At 36.7% G+C, this 21,455-nt stretch overlaps 1 protein-coding gene across 3 annotated transcripts in view; it reads right to left on the bottom strand.

Moving 5' to 3' along the window:
• The window catches only part of ESR2 (estrogen receptor 2), a 2,041,892-nt gene that overhangs the window by 1,325,964 nt on the left and 694,473 nt on the right, over positions 1 to 21,455 (bottom strand). The gene's annotated exons all lie outside the window — the stretch shown is intronic.

Raw genomic sequence — 21,455 nt, 5'->3', positions numbered from 1 at the left:
TGGTAGTTTGGAAGGATGTATCAGGGTCCGTGAAGCCCCTGAGTCACACAGGAATTTAACTTCCCTCCCCTCTACCAGAAGTGTAACTTCTGGTTTTGTGTCTGCTAAGTAGAGCTCTAGGCTCAATAATGCTGTCCAAAATTTCATTTTCTTCATTATCTGTGATTTCATGCACATCTTCTACCTCTTCTATCATGTCCTCTACCCCTTCTACTACATTTGCACTTGTCTTTTCTTGTTTATTCCTTTCCAGTGATTCTTGACTACCATATAGTCAGTTCTCACCCTCCTTGTCTTCTGTGGTTACCTTTTTATTTTGCCTGCAATCCCTTGCTAAATGTCCCTTTTCGCCGCATTTAAAACATTCACCCCTTTTCTTTCTCTCTTCAAAGTCCTCTGATCATTTATCAGATTGTTTGTTTCCCTGGGTATTTTTCTTACCCTTCTTCCCAGTTTGTACTACAAAGACTTCTGATCCGTCTTCTACTACAAATACTTCAGTTTTCTTTTTCTTTTTGCTATTAAAATGCCTTTCGGCATGTCTTGCATATTCAAGTAATGACTGTAATCTACTTGTACGATGATCTACCATGTGCTTTGTAATAAAGTGCAATACTGCCTTTCAAAAATGCATTCTTTAGCTGTTGCTCATATGGGGAATCATGTGTTTGGTCTTCAGGTACCTGCATTCCACAATGGTTATTAAAAGATTCTAATAATCTGGCATAATATCTATCAACAGTTTCAACTTCTTGTTGTATGCATTGATTAATGCAAGTCCAATCAGCCCTAGGCTTCCATTTCTCAGAGATTCGGTCTGTCAGACCTTTCACTCTGTTGTCCAGTTCTGCGTTACTATGTGGGAGTGGTCTAAGCTCTGTGTCACGGGGATTCCAGTTGCCACTGATCATGTGCCAATCTGGACCTACGATTTGTCTAACTACTTTCTCTACTTCCTCTCCATTCAAATGGTAACTTAACCTCATGCCCTGTAAGTCTTCTAAGAATTTTCTAAAATTAACTTTTGGATGGGGAATTCCCTCTGTGGCTTTCCGGATGTCTTCCGGTGTCCACGGTCTATACACTAGAAGAGTTGGGTCCTGTCCTGCCTGTCCTGCCTGTGGATTTGGTACTTCTATGAGTGGACATATCTCTTCTTCACTCATAGCTTGTGAATTTTTATTCATTTCATAGAATTCAATATCCCCTCTTACGTTGCGTGCTCGAGACCTGGTCTCGATAGGATCTCTGGCAAACAGTTTTGGTTTTGCAGGAACAGCTGGGTATAGCGGAGGTGGATCAGCTTGTCCACTCGCTTCATATTCTGGTAAGGGAAGTGGAGGGGGAAGAGGGGCTGTTGCTATTACCAAGTTATTGTCTTCTTTATCTAAGAACATTGCTTTTGAATTTTTAATCTTTTTTTCCCTGCGGTTTGCTTCCTCAAGCCACCTGTGTGCCTGAGGGACTCCTAATTGTCGTTGCTTTTTTAGCTGTCCTTTCGCGTCTGTTTTAAGTTGTCTAACAAGTTGAATGAGTGAAGGTTTATCTAAATTACCGTCAAATTTGTATTTATCAACCCATTTTGTATAATACCTAACATTATCGGCACGCTGTAATTGCATATATTTCGCGTCTTCGGTTAAGGGCGGGTCTCGGGAACATTTTGTGCACTGATCTCCCATGTTGCCTTTGCTAAGTTAGAAACTGTTACGTAACCCTTTTTATCACGTGGTACCACGACTTACACCTTTTCACAGTTTATCTAGAATAACTGCCTACCTATTCTGTTTCCCTGATCTATGACAAGACAGCAATCTTTTTTGTCCCTGATCTGCACATGTAAATCTCCCTGACAAAAACAATAATACTGTAACTGTGTTAATAATAACTGTGATCTAAAACAGAAAAAGGTAAATTCCTCCTTACCTGAGCCTCCGTGTGTTGATCCCACCGGAACGTTGACTCATCCTCCAATCACAGATCAGAAACAGTGGCTGGCCTCCTTTGAACGACAACTCAGTCGGAGGTCTTTCAAAGCAGAAGAACCGATGTGGCTACTTCTCCGTACGGATTCATGCCACCGGGCCCAATTCTGACCTGAGCAAGAGTGAGAAATATGATTCCGGCTCAAAGGACCAAACTGTCAAAGGAAAAATATACTTTAAAAATTATCAATACACGGTAGGTTCAGGTTAAGGCACTTTAATCTTGCAGCAAGGAGACAAAAACATGCTAATACAGAGTTTGTCTAACTAGAATCAGGAAATGCAGGCATTTTTATACATTTTCTAATAAGACATTGCCTACCAAGCTGACGTAGTAAATCACAAGTTTTAACATCATCATTTCGTAGTGCTTGTTTATATGATTTTCTGCTTGTACTATCAATTTTTGTGAGAAACTTCCTAAGAAAAACAACGTAGCCTTGGCTACCACCGGTTAGATATATGCAATGTTACCATTCAAGGTACTATGGCTAATTTGAGCACAAAGCAAGTATAGATTACAGTTCATTTCTCCAACAGTCCTTTGTCTATGTTATCTCTTAACTTCTGCAGCTGTGCATGTTCTCATACTTCGAACAGAGCTGATTGTTTAAAATCATTACATTACAGAATATAGCATTGTTCATTCTTTGCTTCCTGACCTAGCAGATAATCACCTGCTTCTCAAGTACATTTCTAAAAGGCATAAACATGAATATTGCTGTGCTAGCAATTACTAGGTGAGAGGGCATCTTGCAAGTTTCAGAAAGCACACTGCAGTTTCAAAAGCATATTTTAGTCTCATATAAAACTCAGCCATATATAAAATAGTGCATATAAAATAAAATGAAAAACGTGTTACCTCATTTAATTTCTAATTAGCATTAAGCACACACATTAATACATATTTTTCTGACAAAATTATACAAGTAAAATGTTAGAAAAAAATGCTATACAAGAACACACAACACAAGAAAAAACACAGAAATGGTGTTTAAAATTAAACAGAGACACAAACAGAAAGAAAAAGAACGAGAGACAGATGAAACAAGTGAAAAAGAGTCAGAGTGGCATATAGCAAAAAGCAAGAAAAGTTCAATAGGAAAGGCAGTTAGGGAAAGAAAAAGAAAATTTAAAAATATAATGGGTAAGCGAGACTAAGAAAGGGATAAGAAGATTATTCTAATAACTACTCTATAAAGCTGAAAATATTAGCTTTGAATGTGAACAGTATGAAGAATATTAAGAGAGAAATTACTATTTTACAATTGTGTGCTGCAAAGATGCTCAAGTAATAGTGTTAGAAGACATTAGAATGCTAACAGAAGAAGAAAGGGTGCAACCTTTGGAATGGTACTATTATTTGGAATATAGGAAAAGAAACATGTTCAGGTATATGTATACTATACCAAGAAAATATAAAAATATTAGATATTATAATAGTAGAACTGGGCCAAATAACAATAATAGATATAAGATGGAACAATATGCATATAGACTAATATGCATATGTGACAAAAAAGAAGGAAAAACAATGTTTGAAAGCTTACCTAATTATATCTGTGTTAATGTGGATATAAAAATAGCAGGTGACATTAATTATAATTTGAGAAATAAAAATAACAGTTGTGATGGTAAAACGATTACTGAAATTACGAAAAGTGGAAAATTAAAAATATGGGAAAATAAACACTGGACTTACAAAAGAAATGAAATTAAGACAGAAATTGATTATTTTTTATATCAGAAGGCCTAAAAATTACACAAAAAGGAATTAAATATAATGGGTTCTCTGATCATGTGGTGATTTGGATAAAAATTAATGAAAATGAAGAATATATTAAAGTAGAAAAAGGCATAAAAAGAGTAAATGAAAAAGAGTTAGATTCAAGAAAAAGAAAGGCAATTACAGAATTGGCAACAATATATTAGTATGAGAGATTTTTTTTACAAAAATTGGACAATATGGTGGATTCATTTAAAAAAAATACATAAAAGTAATTTTAGAATATATAGAAAAGAAAAAAAAGGAAAAAAATAGAATACAACATATTACGTAAAAATATGTAAAGACTTGATAGAAAAGAAAAAAATAATTTTATGAAAAAGAAAAATAATTACAGAAGAAATCAGGATAAGGTTAATAAATTCTTATATAAGCAAAATGTTGCTTACAAGAAAAAAAGAAGCAGCACCATACTTATGTAAGATTGTAAAAGAAGGAAAGATAATAAGAGAATTAAAAATTAAATAAGGGAACAAGTTACAAAATAGGAGAAATATATGAAATAATTAAAGACTATGTATTAGATATATAGTAAAAAAGAAGTTAACATAGAACACATTTCTGATGATGTAAAATTAAATAAGGAAGATAAAGAATATTTAGAGATAAAAATAAATATACATGAGTTGAATGAGATCTTGAAATATATTAATGTTAATTCTGGTACAGGTTTGGATAGAACTGAATATAGTATGTATAAAGAAATGTATGACTGGCAAAAATTGTTGTTTAGAGATGTAATGAATGAGTGGCTAAAATGAGGGAATTATGTTAAAAGAAATGTGTACAGGTCAGGTGTGATAAAATTTATATTAAAGTAAGGAGACAAAGATGAAATAAAAAAAATGGAGACCAATTACACTGAATAACAGATTATACAATTTTCATGAGAATAGTAATTAAAAGACTACAATGTAAAATAGAAAGATTGCATGATCATAATTTGTATGGTAGAAAAGGAAAGGGGAGTCAATCACTTTTGTGGATAATAAGGGAAGTAATTAACAACATTATTAATAAAAGACTGGGAACAAAAATCATGATAGTTGATGGTAGTAAGGCATATGATAATAGTCAGTATAAAGCATTATGGTGAATTTTACAAGCATACAACATAAGTGAAAAAAATATTACAAGCAATTAAATCAATATATGAAAAGAGCTATGTAAAACTGAATGTAAATGGTTGGACCAGGGAAGATTTGAAAATAGAGTGCGGTATAAAACAAGGATATCCCGCAAGCAGTATGATCTTTGTTACAATCATGAACATAGTAGTAATGAAAATTAATAAAATATAAAGTAAGGGAGGATATAGCATGATGGAAGCGATACAGTTACTAATAATGGATACTTATACTTATGATATTGTAGTAATAAAAAATAAAGTCTGGATGGATAAAAAATTTATGAAAAATTTAGTACATAGTTGAAGAAAATTGGTTTAAGCATAAATAAAGAGAAGAACAAAAGATTTAGGTATAAAGGTATTATAGAAAGTGTGGGATATAATGAAAAGAGTATAAATATTTTAGGAATAGTATTTGGAAGGACGGAATACAGACAAATTCTGGAAGACATATAGGTTTTCATACAAAAAGAAAGCACATTTAATAAACACTACAATAACAGGCAAAGTAGCTTACAATTACAAATGTTTATATGATGCCAATGAAATATGAAAAATAAATTATGCAGGCATTTTTTTCATTTATTTGGGGGGGTCAAGACTGAACCTGGTTAAGAGGGAAATTTTGTACATGAAAGAGGAACAAGGGGGATTGGGGCTGATAAATCCAATTGTGCATGCTGCCTCTTTAAGTATGGGTAAAATACTAAAAAGAATAATGAAAAATAATAAAGATTTGACAGAAACAATAATATATTATAAAGATAAGTAAATCTGGTAAGAAATGGAAATTAAAAAGAGAAGTAAAAGTGTTATTAATGAAAAAAATAAAGAATTTTAGAGTAAAATTGTACTGTGAAAATTAAAAAAAAGAATATGATAGAAAAGAACAGAAAAGAATGGTATATTAACATTATGATAGCCTTTTATTTGGTGGATCCATGGAAAGAGTTAGAGATAAACAAGAAAACAGCAATAATGATGAGATATGCAAATTATAATATAATTAAAGAATGCAATGATTTTTTTGTGGAGCTTGTCCATAGGAAAATTACCAGTGGGGGTAAATATGACATACAAGAGAAAACAGAACAGAGTATGTGATAAATGTAAAGAACTGAAAACCACAGAACATTTTTTAAATGTGAGAGAATTCAAAAACTGTGGAAAGAAGTATGTAAACATAATTTGATTAAAAGCTATTTAAATTTTGAAATGTTAAACATGGGCATGATCAAGTATGGGTTTTATGGGACAAGATCCCAGAAAGAAGCTAAGAAAATGGACAGAATCATATTCTATGTCACATGGACTATGTGGAATAAAAGACTTAATGAAGTCAGATACAATAGAACATGGACATTGACAAAAAAATGGAAAAATACGGTTTTGTTTGTGGGTAAAAGAGTGGGAGATACTTAAAATGGAAATCTCAATATATTGAATGATGTTAAAATATGTAAATTTGTAAATATGTAAAAATATGCATTGTATATAAGAATACAAATAAAAAAACAACAACAACTTGTCATTGTTGACTGAGGAACTCTTTTGGAGGAGCACTTCCTGTTTCCATTCCAAGCACAAAGGCAGCCCAAAGAAAAAGGGAGGCAGATGGAGAGAGAAGGAGGCGATGGAGTACTGAAAGAAATGAAGGAGAAAGCAAATACTGAGACCAGAGAATATATGCAGGATTCTGAGGAAATATTTCAAAGAAACCTGCTTCATGGAGATGAGTCAGCATATGATGGGTGTATAATTACAACTATCCAGTTAAGAGGGTCACATGATGACTTACTTAAAGAAATGGTCATGTAAAGGTCACCAGAAAATGAATGAGATGTTTCCTGGGGTGACATTATGGAGAAAATATGAAAGGAGGATGCAGAGACAATCCTGAAGAATAGTAATGAGATAGAAAACAAAATATATGCAGAGAAAGTAAAAGAAGGCAAAAGTGGAGTAGCAGAAAGTAAGGCAGGAATAAAATGAAAAACAGAAGTATGGTGTAAGGATTCAAAGAAAAGAAGACAAAGAAATGGACAGGTATGAAGTGCAGGAAAAATTAATATCTCTGTTGGGTGTAAAAACACATGAAGTAAGAGTATTTATTCTTACTAACAAAGAGACATTTTGTGACATTATATTTGAGACTGTTTTTTCAATGGAAAATTTTCCTGGAGAATATGAAAAAAAAGAAAGACTGTAACCCATGGAGTCTTAATGCGATAAAAGCATTTCACAGGGGAAACAAAAAAGATTCATGTACAATTTTGAACAGAGGTAGAAAGGTAGAAAGAGAGACTTTGAAAGTACATTTGAAAGCTTTGTGTAAAGAAGTACTGGATATTGAAAAAGTTTATGACAAAAGAGGTTTATGGACTGGTGCCCAGGATTGTAATAGTGTGTTAAAAATAGAAAGAAGAAAAATTATACATATAGCAAGCATGATAAATGTGGAGGGGAATAGATGTGTTGTAAATAATGGGGACAACCCAAAACATGTTTTTTTTTCTTTTGTCAAAAAGGACATTTGATAAGTAACTGGGGCAAAAGAAATGTTATATTTGTGGGGAAATGTAAAATGATACAAAAATGTGAATTCAAATGCTACAACAAATTGCACATTTATGGATGGACTGCAAAAATGAAAATAGTAAATAAAAAGAAAAAGAAAGAGAAGAAAATGAACAAAGAGAAGAACATTTAAACAATATTAGAAATAGAAAAAGAAATAGATGAAAAAATAATAAAAGAGAACATAAAATACTGTTCTGAAATAAGTGACGAAGAAGGCATAATCTGGGAGGAGTAAAAGAAAAAATACAATTCTATTGGTAAATGGATAAAAGACAGGAAAAGGAAATTTAAAGAGCTATGTACAAAAGAAAAAAGAAAGGAAATGGATGAAAGAAGAATATATACAGCTAAAGATTGGGGCTTGGTATAATGGTTAAAGTGTTTAACTCGCAATCCAAGGTACATTGTTTGATTCTCCCTTATGGAAAGACAACTGGTTAGGCTTACAATGGCCTATTAAGAAAGGCAGCCTAGTAATTAGCTATGAACTTAAAAGGGTCTATATCACGAAATTGAACTTCCAAAATGTCAAACACCATAAGTTCGTACTTGGAAGATCGAATTCGGGCAACATCGAACCTTCAAAACAGCAAATTTTTTCTCAGGGAAAAAATGTGCTGTTCCGAAAAAACAAACAAATAACACAATCACACCAACCACCTTCAAAACCTACACTAAACCTAACATACACCACTATCTATGCACTATCCTTAACCCAGCCCTAACCCTAAAGTCCATCACTACCACACACTTACCTGACCCACGCCCTAATCCTAAAGTCCACCACTATCACACACACTTGCCTGACCTGTGCCCTAACCCTAAAGTCCGCCACTATCGCACACTTACCAGACCTGCGTCCTAACCCTAAAGTCTATCACTAGCCATTCGTACACTTACCTTGACCCAGTCCGAAAATGCCGAAGCTGCAGAAATGGCCAACCAAATTCTTTCCCTGGGAAAGAATTCAGGTTTCTGTGGCTTCGACATTCTCACCCTTCGAACTACCAAGTACAGCCTTCCGGTACTTGGTGTTTTCAATGTTCGATTTCGAGACAGGAACCCACTTAAAAAAACATGAATCTAAGGGAAATGAACATTTTAGAGTGTCTTCTGTAAATGTGAATAGTATTAAGAACATAGAAAGCAGAACAGGAATGATATAATACATGTGATGTGGATGTAATTATATTGGAAGACACAGGATTTTTTTAACAAACAAAGGATTATAGAGAAATGATGGGGAGGAAAGATAATTTGGAATTTGGGGAATGAGAGAGGTTCTGTAATATCCATATTCTGCAGAAATACAGTAAAGATAATAGATGTAACTTTAGCAAAATGGGAAGATTTAAATTGGAAAGAAAAAGTATACAGAATCATAATAATATATGCTTATACTAACTAAAGAAAGCGGAACACTTATTTCATCAGATTTTAGACTATGTAGTGATAAGTATGAATATTATAATGACAGGAGACTTCAAAAGAAGTTATGGACTTACCATAACGTTCCACCTGTGTTGTCCATTTTTATTTTTCCTCAACTGATGGGTTCAAATCCGATCTGTTGGATCTGACTCGGCCATTACCAAAGATAAAGGCATCCTCAGATTTGAAGCTGACAGGCCTGGGCAACTTGGATCCAAGAGCTCTGAGACCTTGAGGTGAGTTAAAGGAAGAACTGATAAAGGTGGAGTATTGGATGCATGTATCTCCTGAATCAATGGGGTAAGAGCTGAAAGGATAACTGTCTGGCTCTGCATCATCAGGATCTTTCTCACTAACCTCTTCACATTCTCTTCCATAAGGCTTCTGGAAGACCGAGTGGGTATCCCTGAAGGAGATTTAGGTCTCTCCAAAAAAGGAGACGGGAGCCTGGATGGAACTGGGTCCACTGAAGGTGAGTATCTGGTATTGGGTAAAATTTCCACATCTGTAATTCTTTTTGTTGGATCCAAGGGGGTCTGATCCAATGTATCTTTAAACTTGGCAATTTTCAGATCCAAAGAGTGAGTCAGATCTGAAGACTGTTCTTAATATGCTTCTTATCCAAAGAAGCCATCGGATCCAAAGTTCTTGGTCTTTTCTTTTCTGGATCCAAGATATCTGGAAAAATCTGTTAAGTGAGTTTTCTGAGGCCTTAGAAGAGGCTCAGAGACGTTTGAGACATTTTATTGACTTTTGAGTAGCTCCAGATAGTGCCTCACTGAAGGAGGATAGAAGTAATCCTTTTAAAATAAGCTTGTTCTTATGTTCAACCAGGGCCCTTGGGTTGAATGCATGGCAAACAGAACAGCTTTATTGAAGGTGGAGTGGCACAAGACAATATACACAATGCGAGTCAGAAAGAGGGATTTTTCTGACCACATTTACTACATTTTTAAAGCTTGCTGGTTTTTTCTCCTTTTCCAACATCTTGAAAACAAAATGGATGCTAGGAACAGAACACCAAGATTATTTGCAAGAACAAAAAACACTTATAACTGTAACTATTAAGACTAATTAACAGTAAGTATATAAGAAAATATAAATATATATATATATATATATATATATATATATATATATATATATATACTGGGAGAAAACTACCTACAAAGACAAGTCAAAGAAGACAGAAACACGGTAAAAAGAGGAAGAAAAAATTTACTAACAACAGTAATTTAGACAGTACGCTAGTACACAAGATAAAGACAACTAGGAAAACAAAAATAAAGGATTATTAAATAGAAAAAGCACTTATCCAAATCGTAAAGCTTGAGAGTCTATAACCACATCTTTCACTGTGGGGTGGCAAATGAGATCTGAGGTAACTGGGGATGGTGCATTTTAGGTAAGCTCAAGAGTTCTAAGTTACCACAACCTTTTGCTATGGCCGAGATGGATCGGACGGATCAGATCCGAACCCATCAGTTGAGGATAGAATGAAAACTGACAACATCAGATCTGTGATTTAAGAGACAGGCATAAAAGAAAAGGAAATGATGTAAGAAAAATGTTAGAAGTTTAAAATGTGGTAAGTTAAAACTTTGGGACACAAGTTCATGGTCTTACAAAAGGGGTATGTATAGAACTTCTCACAAGAGGAGAAAACATACTTGATCTCATCATCACGAACATGGGATCAAAATGTTCAACACCGGAAGTATACCCCTCACTGGTGAGATCAGATCATAAACTAATCTCGCTGGAGGTCCTCATCCCGCCCCCACCTGAAACAAAAAAGACCACAGTGAAAAACTTCTCAAAAGCCGATTTCACACTTCTAAAAACTAGTGTGGTCTCCTTTAAGGCCCCTGAGCCAGTGGTGAACATTACTCAAACCGCTGAATCACTTACAAATGCCTTCTACCAGCACCTACAGGGCTGCATGGATCAGGCAATCCCAAACAAAACTAAGACTCTCTGTACCAAAGGCAAGCGTCCAGTCTGGTGGACCCCAGCCATAAACAAGCTCTACAACAAAAGGAGGAAGCTACTACAAGACAGAGCAAAATCCTTGAAAGGTAAGACACCTTTGATCATTATAAGTAAAAAACTAAGAGCTCTCATAAAATCATCCAAGGTAAATTTTGAGAGAAAAATCACCAAGGACTCTAAAGAGAATCATAAGGCCTTCTTTAGCTATGTTAGAAACCTAGGAGGAAACTCCCAGATATGCTCAGAATTAGTTCAAAATGATGTGAAAATTACTGAACCTACACACATTGCCAACATACTGGCTGACAGGTTCAGTGCAAACTTCTCCCCTCCCCAAAAGGAGAGATATCTATTCCAGAGGATTGTAGTCCCCCAAACATCTCCAACGCCCAGGTGAGAACTGCCCTCACTAAGGCAAAAAACACAGCATCCATGGGAACGGATGGTGTCCCCGGCTGTGTGCTTCACGAACTCAACGAGGAATTAAACCCACAGTTAGGACAGCTGTTTAATCTTAGCCTCACCTCAGGATATGTACCCAAGGAGTGGCGACGCGACTGTGGTCCCACTTCATAAGGGCGGTGCCTCCACAGACCCTGGAAATTACCGCCCCATTAGCTTGACAAGCCTTATCTGCAAAGCCATGGAGAGGATCATAATGGAACTCATAAATAAAGACATAGGGAACTTGCAGACTTTGGATCCAACCCAGTTTGGCTTTGTCAAAGGCAGATCCTGCCTCTTAAACATGGTTGACTTTTATGAGAGAGACAGCAAGTCCATTGATGAGGGAAAGGGAGTCCATACAGCCTACCTCGACCTGGCAAAGGCCTTCACACAATACCCCACTCAGGTATCATCGAAAAACTCATCAGCTTGAATGTAAACCCATACATCACAAGATGGGTTGCAAACTGGCTAAGTGACAGAACCCACAGGGTCAGAGTTGCTGGAGCCATGTCAGACTCAAAGCCTGTCACAAGTGGTGTCCCACAGGGCTCAGTCCTGGGTCCACTCTTGTTCGGCATCTACTTTTCTGAAGTACAAGCAAACACAGGAGGGTTATGGCTGACAAAGTTTGCAGATGACTGCAAACTGGCCATAGTCGAAAACACATCTGACACAGATATCCTCCAGAAGGGCCTCACAGAAACGGATAACTGGTGCCAGAGCCATGGCCTGAAGTTAAACGCCAAAAATGCATAGTCATACCCTTCGGGAAAAACAAGGTTACCCCTAGCTACCATATAGTTGGCAATCCACTGAGCACAGAAAAAGTCATCAGGGATCTGGGGACCCAGGTTGACAGTAGCCATTCGCTTGACACTCATGTTGCTAAAGTAGTTAGGAAAACCTTCTATATCGCCCACCTGATCATGAAGGGATTCACATCTAGATCAAGGGAGGTCATCGTCCCCTGTACTCATCACTCATTAGACCTATGATTGAGTACAATGCCCGTTCGAATGTATCTGACCAGACACCTGCTGCAGCTTGAAAGGCCCCAAAAGTTCCTCACCAAAAGGATAAAGGGTCTCAAAAATATGTCTTATGCTGCCCGACTGAAAGAACTCCAGCTCTATTCAGTCTCATACTGCTTGCTCAGAGGTGACCTGTGCCTGACATATAAGGCCATGTCAAACCCAGATTTGATGAATATGCTTCACCTCAAAAATCTAGATCCCTCAGAACCACAAGGGCGGGAGACTTAAACCTTGACACGGTTATAAATAGAACGTGTTGGAGGGACAGATTCATCACCCAGAGACTCCCTATGCTGTGGAACAAAATCCCGGTACATGTGAGGCAGAGCACCTCTCTGGCCTTGTTCAAGAGGAATCTTGACCAATGGATGGGAGATTGCAGATATACCCCAGGGATTACTTCAGTGTCACTGCTTGACAGAGGCACAGCAAAATGATAGGCATAGTTTTTATTCAAACTAAAGGGGTGGCGAAAGCCACATAACTATGGGCTAGGCTTATAAATGCCCTTGGACAGATAGCCTAGTATGAACCTATGAACCTATGAACCTATGAACATAGCTCTCACTTTTATGATAATTACTTTTGCAACACATACTCCTTTTATTTCTCAGATCTGACTTTTTGACTCATTTATTTTTACATGCATCCATTTTGTCAAGCCACTGTTTTAAATTTGTATGAATAATTTTACTTGCTCAGAATATGTCTACAGAATTTGATCAGGTTAGTTCTGCTTCTTTTAATAGCTTTAACAGCATGTTCCCTGTTTTAGCATTTCTACACCATAAACTAGTTCATCTAACAGAGGAAAAATAAATTAGGTAAAAAAGAAATAAAAAATGTTATAAAGCTACATTTGCAAAACAAATATGAAGTTAATACAGCCAGGGGTTTACAATATTTCTACTAAATTTTCAAAGTAAGTATCTTACATCTTTATCTCTTATGTTACTTGACAGATTGTTATAGCTCATTTTCACTGTTTCAATAAGAAAAGTGACAGAAAAAAAAAAAAAAATATATATATATATATATATATATATATATATATATATATATGCATGCGTGTATATTGCTCTGTTAAAGAAAACATAAAAACAGCACTCAAGAACACCAGTGCATCATTTCTCATTTCTAATACAGAGCAAATCTGCATGCTTATTATACTCATACACTTGATGTGCCAAATATTTGATTCTATCTAGAGAGGCCAGTATCCAACTCTCATGGAGGAAGCCACAGTCAAAATCTTACATAACTCTGAGGAGCCACAACATCGGTTTGGTACATCAGGTTCATAGTCCTGCATGGAAAGAAATCAAAGGCACCTAACATGGTCCCTCACCCTGTACCCGACCCTGGGTTTTCATTTTGTGAAATAGAAAATTAACCTATCCTAAGATCCTAAATAGTTATTTTTCAATAACTTGTCATGGTTCCAATACTACAAATCTCTGATCTGCTCCTCTTGAATCTAAAAATAAAATAAGAGTATACAAAGACGAGAGCATAAAAAGGGAAGGAGAACAGTGGAGCAAAAATATCTCCATAACTACTCCTAACAACTAATCTTACAACTATTTCCTTTCACTTCCAAGAGATCATGTCATTGCACCCTATAACTTGACAGACCAATTTAAGGCTTAGCTGAAACATGATTTTACTGAAGAATCTGATATCATGGCTTGGAACAGATGTTCAAAATGGTAATGTCATAATTTCTGGAATGAGTCATACCCACAGAGTAATGTTTCAATAAAATGGGAACAAATGTATTTACAATTTCCCTGTGCCTTTAAAATTTGGATGCATGGAGCTAGTTAACCAAAATTCACCCAAAGAAGTGGAATTTCATTTTGCTTCTCAGAAAATGTTATATTATTGTCATTTGAGAAGGAAACAAACTGCAGCAAACTAGACCAGTTGCACCAAAGATGAGCATTCTTCAGAAATAAGACACATTAGGTTTAAAGGAATTTATACAAACACATAAAGCAATTAGTAAATTACCCAATGGTTAAAACTGCTATCAAGTACACATATGAAATTGTGTGTGTGTGTGTGTGTGTGTGTGTGTGTGTGTGTGTGTGTGTGTGTGTGTGTGTGTGTGTGTGTGTGTGTGTGTGTGTGTGTGTGTGTGTGTGTGTGTAGGGGGTATTTTTAAAGACACTCATACTACTCAATACATTCACACCATGGAATACGCTGTCCTTCTCAAGTACACAGAAACCTAAACACATAACATGTATCACAAGTGAATGTATATCTTGAGCTACTTGCCAACATTTATATAGAAATATTATTTTAATTTACTAGCATAAAAATCATGCTACACATGCCTGGCCTTGATAACCAAGATGTATTGCCTTCCTAACTGTTATTCAGTGATGTATTCTCATATACATACACAGACTAAAGTGAGATACAGTTTTTTGTTGTTTTTGTTTTAATATTTAATATTCATCCCATTCATTCCGATCATCATTCATCATCTTCTTTCGGCTGTTCCTGTTAGGGGTCGCCACAGCAGATCACCTGTTTCCATTTCTTCCAGCCCTCTGCATCTTGCTCTGTCACACCAACCACCTGCATGTCCTCTCTAACCACATCCATAAACCTTATCTTAGGCCTTCCACTTTTCCTGTTACCTGGTAGCATCATCCTTAGCATTTTTTTCCCAATATACTCAGCATCCCTCCTCACCACATGTCCAAACCAATGTAATCATGCCTCTCTGGCTTTGTCTCCAAACCTTCCAACCTGGGCTGACCCTCTAATATACTTATTCCTAATCCTGTCCACCCTCATCACACCCAGTGCAAATCTTAACATCTTTAATTCTGCCACATCCAGCTCAAACTCCTGCCTTTTTGTCAATGCCACTGTCTCCAACCCATATAACATAGCTGGTCTCACTACCCTCTTGTAGACCTTCCCTTTCACTCTTACACTCCTATGTCACAAATCACTCCTGACACTCTTCTCCACCTACATCATCCTGCCTGTACTCTCTTCTTCATCTCTCTTCCATACTCACTGTTACTCTGAACTATTGACCTCAAGTATTTAAACTCATCCACCTTCGCCACCTCTACTCCTTGCATCCTCACCATTCTTCTATCCTCCCTCTCATTCACACACATATATTCTGTCTTAGTCCTGCTGACCTTCATTCCTCTTCTCTCTAGAGCATATCTCCATCTCTCCAGGGTCTCCTCCACCTGTTCCCTACTCTCACTACAGATCACAATGTCATCTGCAAACATCATAGTCCATGGGGACTCCTGTCTGATCTCATCTGTCAGCCTGTCCATCACCATTGCAAATAAGAAAGGGCTCAGAGCTGATCCTTGATGTAACCCCACCTCCACCTTAAACGCATCCGTCACTCCCACCGCAGACCTCACCGCTGTCACACTACCCTCATACATATCCTGTACCACTCTTATATACTTTTCTGACACTCCTGACTTCCTCATACAATACCACAACTCCTCTCTAAGCACCTTGTCATATGCTTTCTCTAAGTCTACAAAAACACAATGCAACTCCTTCCGACATTCTCTGTACTTCTCCATCAACACTCTCAGAGCAAAGATCGCATCTGTAGTGCTTTTTCTTGGCATGAAACCATACTGCTGATCACTAATCATGACGTCCCTTCGTAACCTTGCTTTCACTACTCTTTCCCATAACTTCATGCTGTGACTGAATAATTTTATCCCTCTGTAGTTACTACAGCTCTGCACATCACCCTTATTCTTAAAAATCGGTACCAAAACACTTTTTCTCCATTCCTCAGGCATCCTCTCACTTTCCAAGATTTCATTAAACAATCTGGTTAAAAACTCCACTGCTATTTCACCTAAACACCTCCATGCTTCCACAGGTATGTCATCTGGGCCAACAGCCTTTCCATTCTTCATTCTCTTCATAGCTATCCTTACTTCCTCCTTGCTAATCCATTGTACTTCATGATTTACTATCCCTACATCATCCAACCTTCTCTCCCTCTCATTCTCTTCATTCATCAACCCCTCAAAGTACTCTTTATATCTCCTCAACACACTCTCCTCGCTTGTATGTTTCCCTCATTATCCTTTATCACCTTTACCTGCTGCACATCTTTCCTAGCTCGGTCCCTCTGTCTAGCCAATCGGTACAGGTCCTTTTCTCCCTCCTTAGTGTCCAACCTTTCATACAACTCTTCATATGCCTTATCCTTAGCCTTCACCACCTCTCTCTTTGCCATGCACCTCATCTCCTTATACTCCTGTCTACTTTCTTCATCACTCTGACAATCCCACTTCTTCTTTGCCAACGTCTTCCTCTGTATACTCTCCTGTGCTTCTTCATTCCATCACCATGTCTCCTTGTCGTCCTTCCTCTGTCCAGATGTGATACCAAGCACCTTTCTAGCTGTCTCCCTTACTAGCTCTGCTGTAGTTACCCAGCTATTTGGTAACTCTTCACTGCCACCCAGTGCCTGCCTTAACTCATCCCTGAACTCCACCTCACAATTACCCTTTTTCAATTTCTACCACTTGATCCTTGCTGCTGCCCTCACACTCCTCCTCCTCCTCTTCTTGATAACCAACATCATCCTACAAACCACTATCCTATGCTGCCTAACGACAATTTCTCCGGTCACCACTTTACAGTCTCCAATCTCCTTCAAACTGGCCCTTCTACATAAGATATAATCCACCTGTGTGCATCTTCTCCACTCTTGTATGTCACCCTATGCTCCACCCTCTTTCATCTGACCTTCTGCAATCCCATTCATTCTGATAATTTGTCATATATAGACAAGCAACAGGGACACAATATCACTTGCATAGTTCTATATAATTATAATTAAAGTGAATAAAACATTCAACTCTTCTACAATAATTCCATGACATCTAATATGCTTAATATGTGAAATTGCAATGATGTTTAAACCTGGGGTGCAGTCATACCAAAATCAGCTTTTATGTAGCACCCAGTTTCAGTTATCTCTAATAAACCCAAAGCACAATGCTTTCCAGGAACAGATACAGAAGCAGATTATTCATATTGTGCTGATACGAAAAAAGACTTTAACACATACTGTAAAGATTTTTGTAAAGACTTCAAATCTGCTAACAGGATTAACTTAACTGTAGTAAAGTAAAATATTTTTTACTGATTTGATGATTTCTGTGATATTATTTCTTTATTTATTTCTTAGTATAGAAAGCTGAACTAGCTTTTTTTTCTTTCTATAGAGTATCTTGCCAAAGGTAAGACTGGACTGTATAACTGTCTTTCAGATAATCCTGACAGGAAAAAAAAATGTCATATGGATGCAAAAAAACTGGCATTGAATTTGAACAGTTTAATCAGAGAAAGTAATTACACTGAGTGTTATTTAATTTTACTATTTTAAAGCCAATAATTCCTCTATAGAATGTTGCTGTATAGACTACATGAAAATGCTATTCCTAATGGAAAAACTTCTGTGGTCATCAAACAAGATTAAACAGATAAGAAGTACTAAAGTGTATAATTTTTTTTTTGAGGAAACAAATAGGAAGTGATATTAAGCAGAGTTAGAAGAAGCAGAAATACAACTGGCAGCAAAGAGAAAGAATGTGAGTCAAGAGAAAATGTGCTGGAGACAGGTTAATAATATTCAAACTGTAGAAAAATGTCAATCTAGATGTCAGGCATTCTGACTTTGATAAAGCTTTGGTCCTTCATGAATCACCTAGGTAACTAAATTCTGAAAGTATACTGCAATTTCAATATTAATGAAGACTCTAGACTGAAAGTTATTTATTTTTTTTTTTTTTGCTACCTGGCTGGTGTCAGAACATGTGAGATACACCAAACATGTCAGAAGATGAGAATACTGTTGTAGTTGTTCAAGAAGTATAAAAACTTTTAGCCACAAGGAAACATACTATATGAAATGTTTAAGTTTAAAAAGTCTAAACAAGAATGAAAAGAAACAGAATGCTACGGTCATTACAGAAGGTTTAAGACTTTGGCATACATACCGATTCAAAAATCAAAACACTGATTACCTCAAACAGTTATTCGGGAAAAAATTAAATAGAAGGGACTATTTGGAGCAAATATCACATTTGAAGACTCATGTACTTATAGAAGGTTAATATAAATTTCCAAACAGCCAGTAAAAACATTAGAGAATGACAGTGATATAGCAGGTAAAACGAAAAAAAAACTGCAACAAATCAAAAGCAAAAACATTGAAGACAAGTCAGAGATTAATAAAACAAGAGAATTTCTATGTGTGGGAATTGTGGGATTAAACACCCATACAGAACCACTTGCTCTTTGAATAGTAAAAAGTTTTTGGTAAGTTGTTTTGATAATGTAGACAGATAAAGCCCTGACTACAGCCTAGATAACCTGAGTTCAGTTAGAAGTTGGCGTGACCAATGTAGCAACAGGGAGGCTGTTCCAGCCTATCCTTGTGGAGCAGGATATTTTTGGGTATTATCCAATGGATCCTGATGGAGTCTAGAGTCCAAAGGATATAATGGCAGATTTGTGGTGAAACTGAATTTAGCAGGCCTGCCTTATAGCTGTTGGTGGAACTGAAGCTCAGTGCTGTCCTCTCATAACAGCTTAGCCTTCATAATTGCATCAGCATTTAGAAACGGAGATAAACCAGGAAAAAATCCCCACAATCAGATGATAGTCTCTCTGCCAGCCCATCTCTCCACTTAGAGACTCTTCCAATGAATGGAGTATCAGGTGATCTATCAGGAAGTGACTTGAGGGAGAAACAATAGTGCTGGCAGAGGTGGCTTGATAGTCAGCCTTGATCGGGTCAAAAATAAAAGTATGGACTGCAGAAAGCCAAATCATTTCACACAAATGTGAAAATCAATACCAAAGCAGGAAAAACACATCACAGCAAAAACACTATCAAAATGCCAGAATACCAAAAACAGATACTTTATAAATTAAAAAAAAAAAAAGATTACCAACGTGACAGGAAAGTCAAAGTCAGACATTAAAAACTTAGATACCATATGTGTATTTGGGTCTATATTAGAACATCGAAGTTTCAGGACTTTGAATGTTCTAATATTGAAACCTAGTAACTGAAAACCGATATGACTGAAAATTTAGAACAGCGAATTTTAACCCAAACCCTAACCCTAAGGTCCATCACTATCGCACACACACCTCACCCGTGCCCTAACCCTAACTCACCTATCCCACCCTAACCCTCACGTCAACACATTCGCACACTTACCTGACCTGCGCCCTAACCCTAACTCACCTAACCCACCCTAACCCTCACGTCCACACAATCACACACTTACCTGAACCCGACCTGTAACTTTCCACTGCAGAGTTGAAAATAGCGAAGCGACAGGAACTGACAACCAAATTCTTTCCCTAGGAAAGAATTCAGTTATCTAAAACTTCACTATTTTCAGCTTTCGCTTATTAGGTGTCGATATTAGAACATTTGAAGTTCTGAAACTTCGATGTTCTAATATAGACCCGTGTATGTCACACACACTAATACAAACAAGAATAAACCAGAAACAGAAGCTCACATCAGCGACAAGGCAGATAAAGTACTTCATTAATATATGAAGCAAGGCCTAGATTAGAACTTATAAACAAAGAGGAATACGCTCACAGTTCCAAAGTACCATGGCCAGTGTCAGCATGTCAGCATGCTGCCAAATATATGTTAGTGCAAATAAAAATACAAACTAGATAAAATATGTACTGCAAAGCAAATGTTACTCTCTAATTAGCCACCCAACATTAAGCCTGAAGTAAATCTTAAATATACTACAAAATTAAACAACAAAAAGAAACAGGAAAGTGCAACATAGGATGAAAAGTGTGTTGAGTCAGAATGTGTGCAGTTCCCTAGTAGCACTTGCAAAAACAAATAAAGAGGAAGAAATAAAAACTAATATTCCCCTACAAAGGTGAAGCAAATTTGTGTCAGCAATACCTTGCAAAGATGGGAGAAGACTGATTCACAGGCACCTAACTTATGAAATACAAACACTTAAAAGATGAAGTCAGACTTTTAGTACCAGGAAAGTACATTCTCTTAGAAGCACAAGGTTGATCATCTCCAGTTAAGTTAAAAAACATGGCCAAACAAATAGCAATGTGGATAACATCAGTGCTGTAAAAGCTACTACACATGCAAATGAAAGATACGGTCCTCTAAAATTGATGAAATTATCAAAACCATGCAAAAAAAAGTTATGTATTCACCATAATGTTCCATCTGTATTGTCCATTTTCATTGTTCCTCAATGCATGGGTTTGGATCCGATACTAGGATTCAACCTGACCATTTTCTAAAGATTTCAGGATCTGAATCTCATGCTCCTCCCTTACCCATGATGCCCCTGACCACAACAAACCCTCAGATAGAGTTTGCTGCTATAATATATATGCATATAATCCTAAATATAAAACAATGTTATGATAGGAAAGTGATACCTGAAAGATCAGGAGCTCAAACTGGAATTATGGTTCCTAACAACACTTCCATTAGGTCTCTCCAAAAGTCAAGGACAGGGAGAAGGAGGGAGGGAAGATGAGGAAGAATAAAAATGGACAACAGAGGTGGGACATTATGGTGAGTGCATAAATTCTTTAGCTGATGTCATTTTCATTCATTCCTCAATGAATGGAACACAGTCCCCAGCTACAATAACCTTGAGTGGCCCTTATGGCAGCTCTATTTCTGGAAATAATGCCCAATTTGTAATGCACAATGAAACAAAGTGGCAACTGCACAAATGTCATCAATAGAGCCTCTAGCCCAAAAGCCTGCCGATGTAGATATTGACCTTGTTGAATCTGATTTCAGTTGTTTTAGTAAGGTAATACCTTACAAGGAATAAACACAGGATATATAATCTGTTATCCCTTTAGGCAGTATAGTTTTAGAAATTGCTCTTTCCAATCTTTTACTAGTGAAAGAGACAAATAACTGATACATTTTTCTAAAGTCCTTGGTCCTGTGAAGGGAAACATGAAGTTGCTTATGTACATCAAGGAGATGAAGGGTGTATTCACCT

This window comes from Protopterus annectens, chromosome 6.part0, assembly GCF_019279795.1.
Source record: "Protopterus annectens isolate FY-2018-M chromosome 6.part0, PAN1.0, whole genome shotgun sequence".
Taxonomy (NCBI): Eukaryota; Metazoa; Chordata; order Ceratodontiformes; family Protopteridae; genus Protopterus; species Protopterus annectens.
The sequence above is the reverse complement of the archived record's forward strand: the minus strand, read 5'-3'. Positions and strand labels throughout refer to the sequence as shown.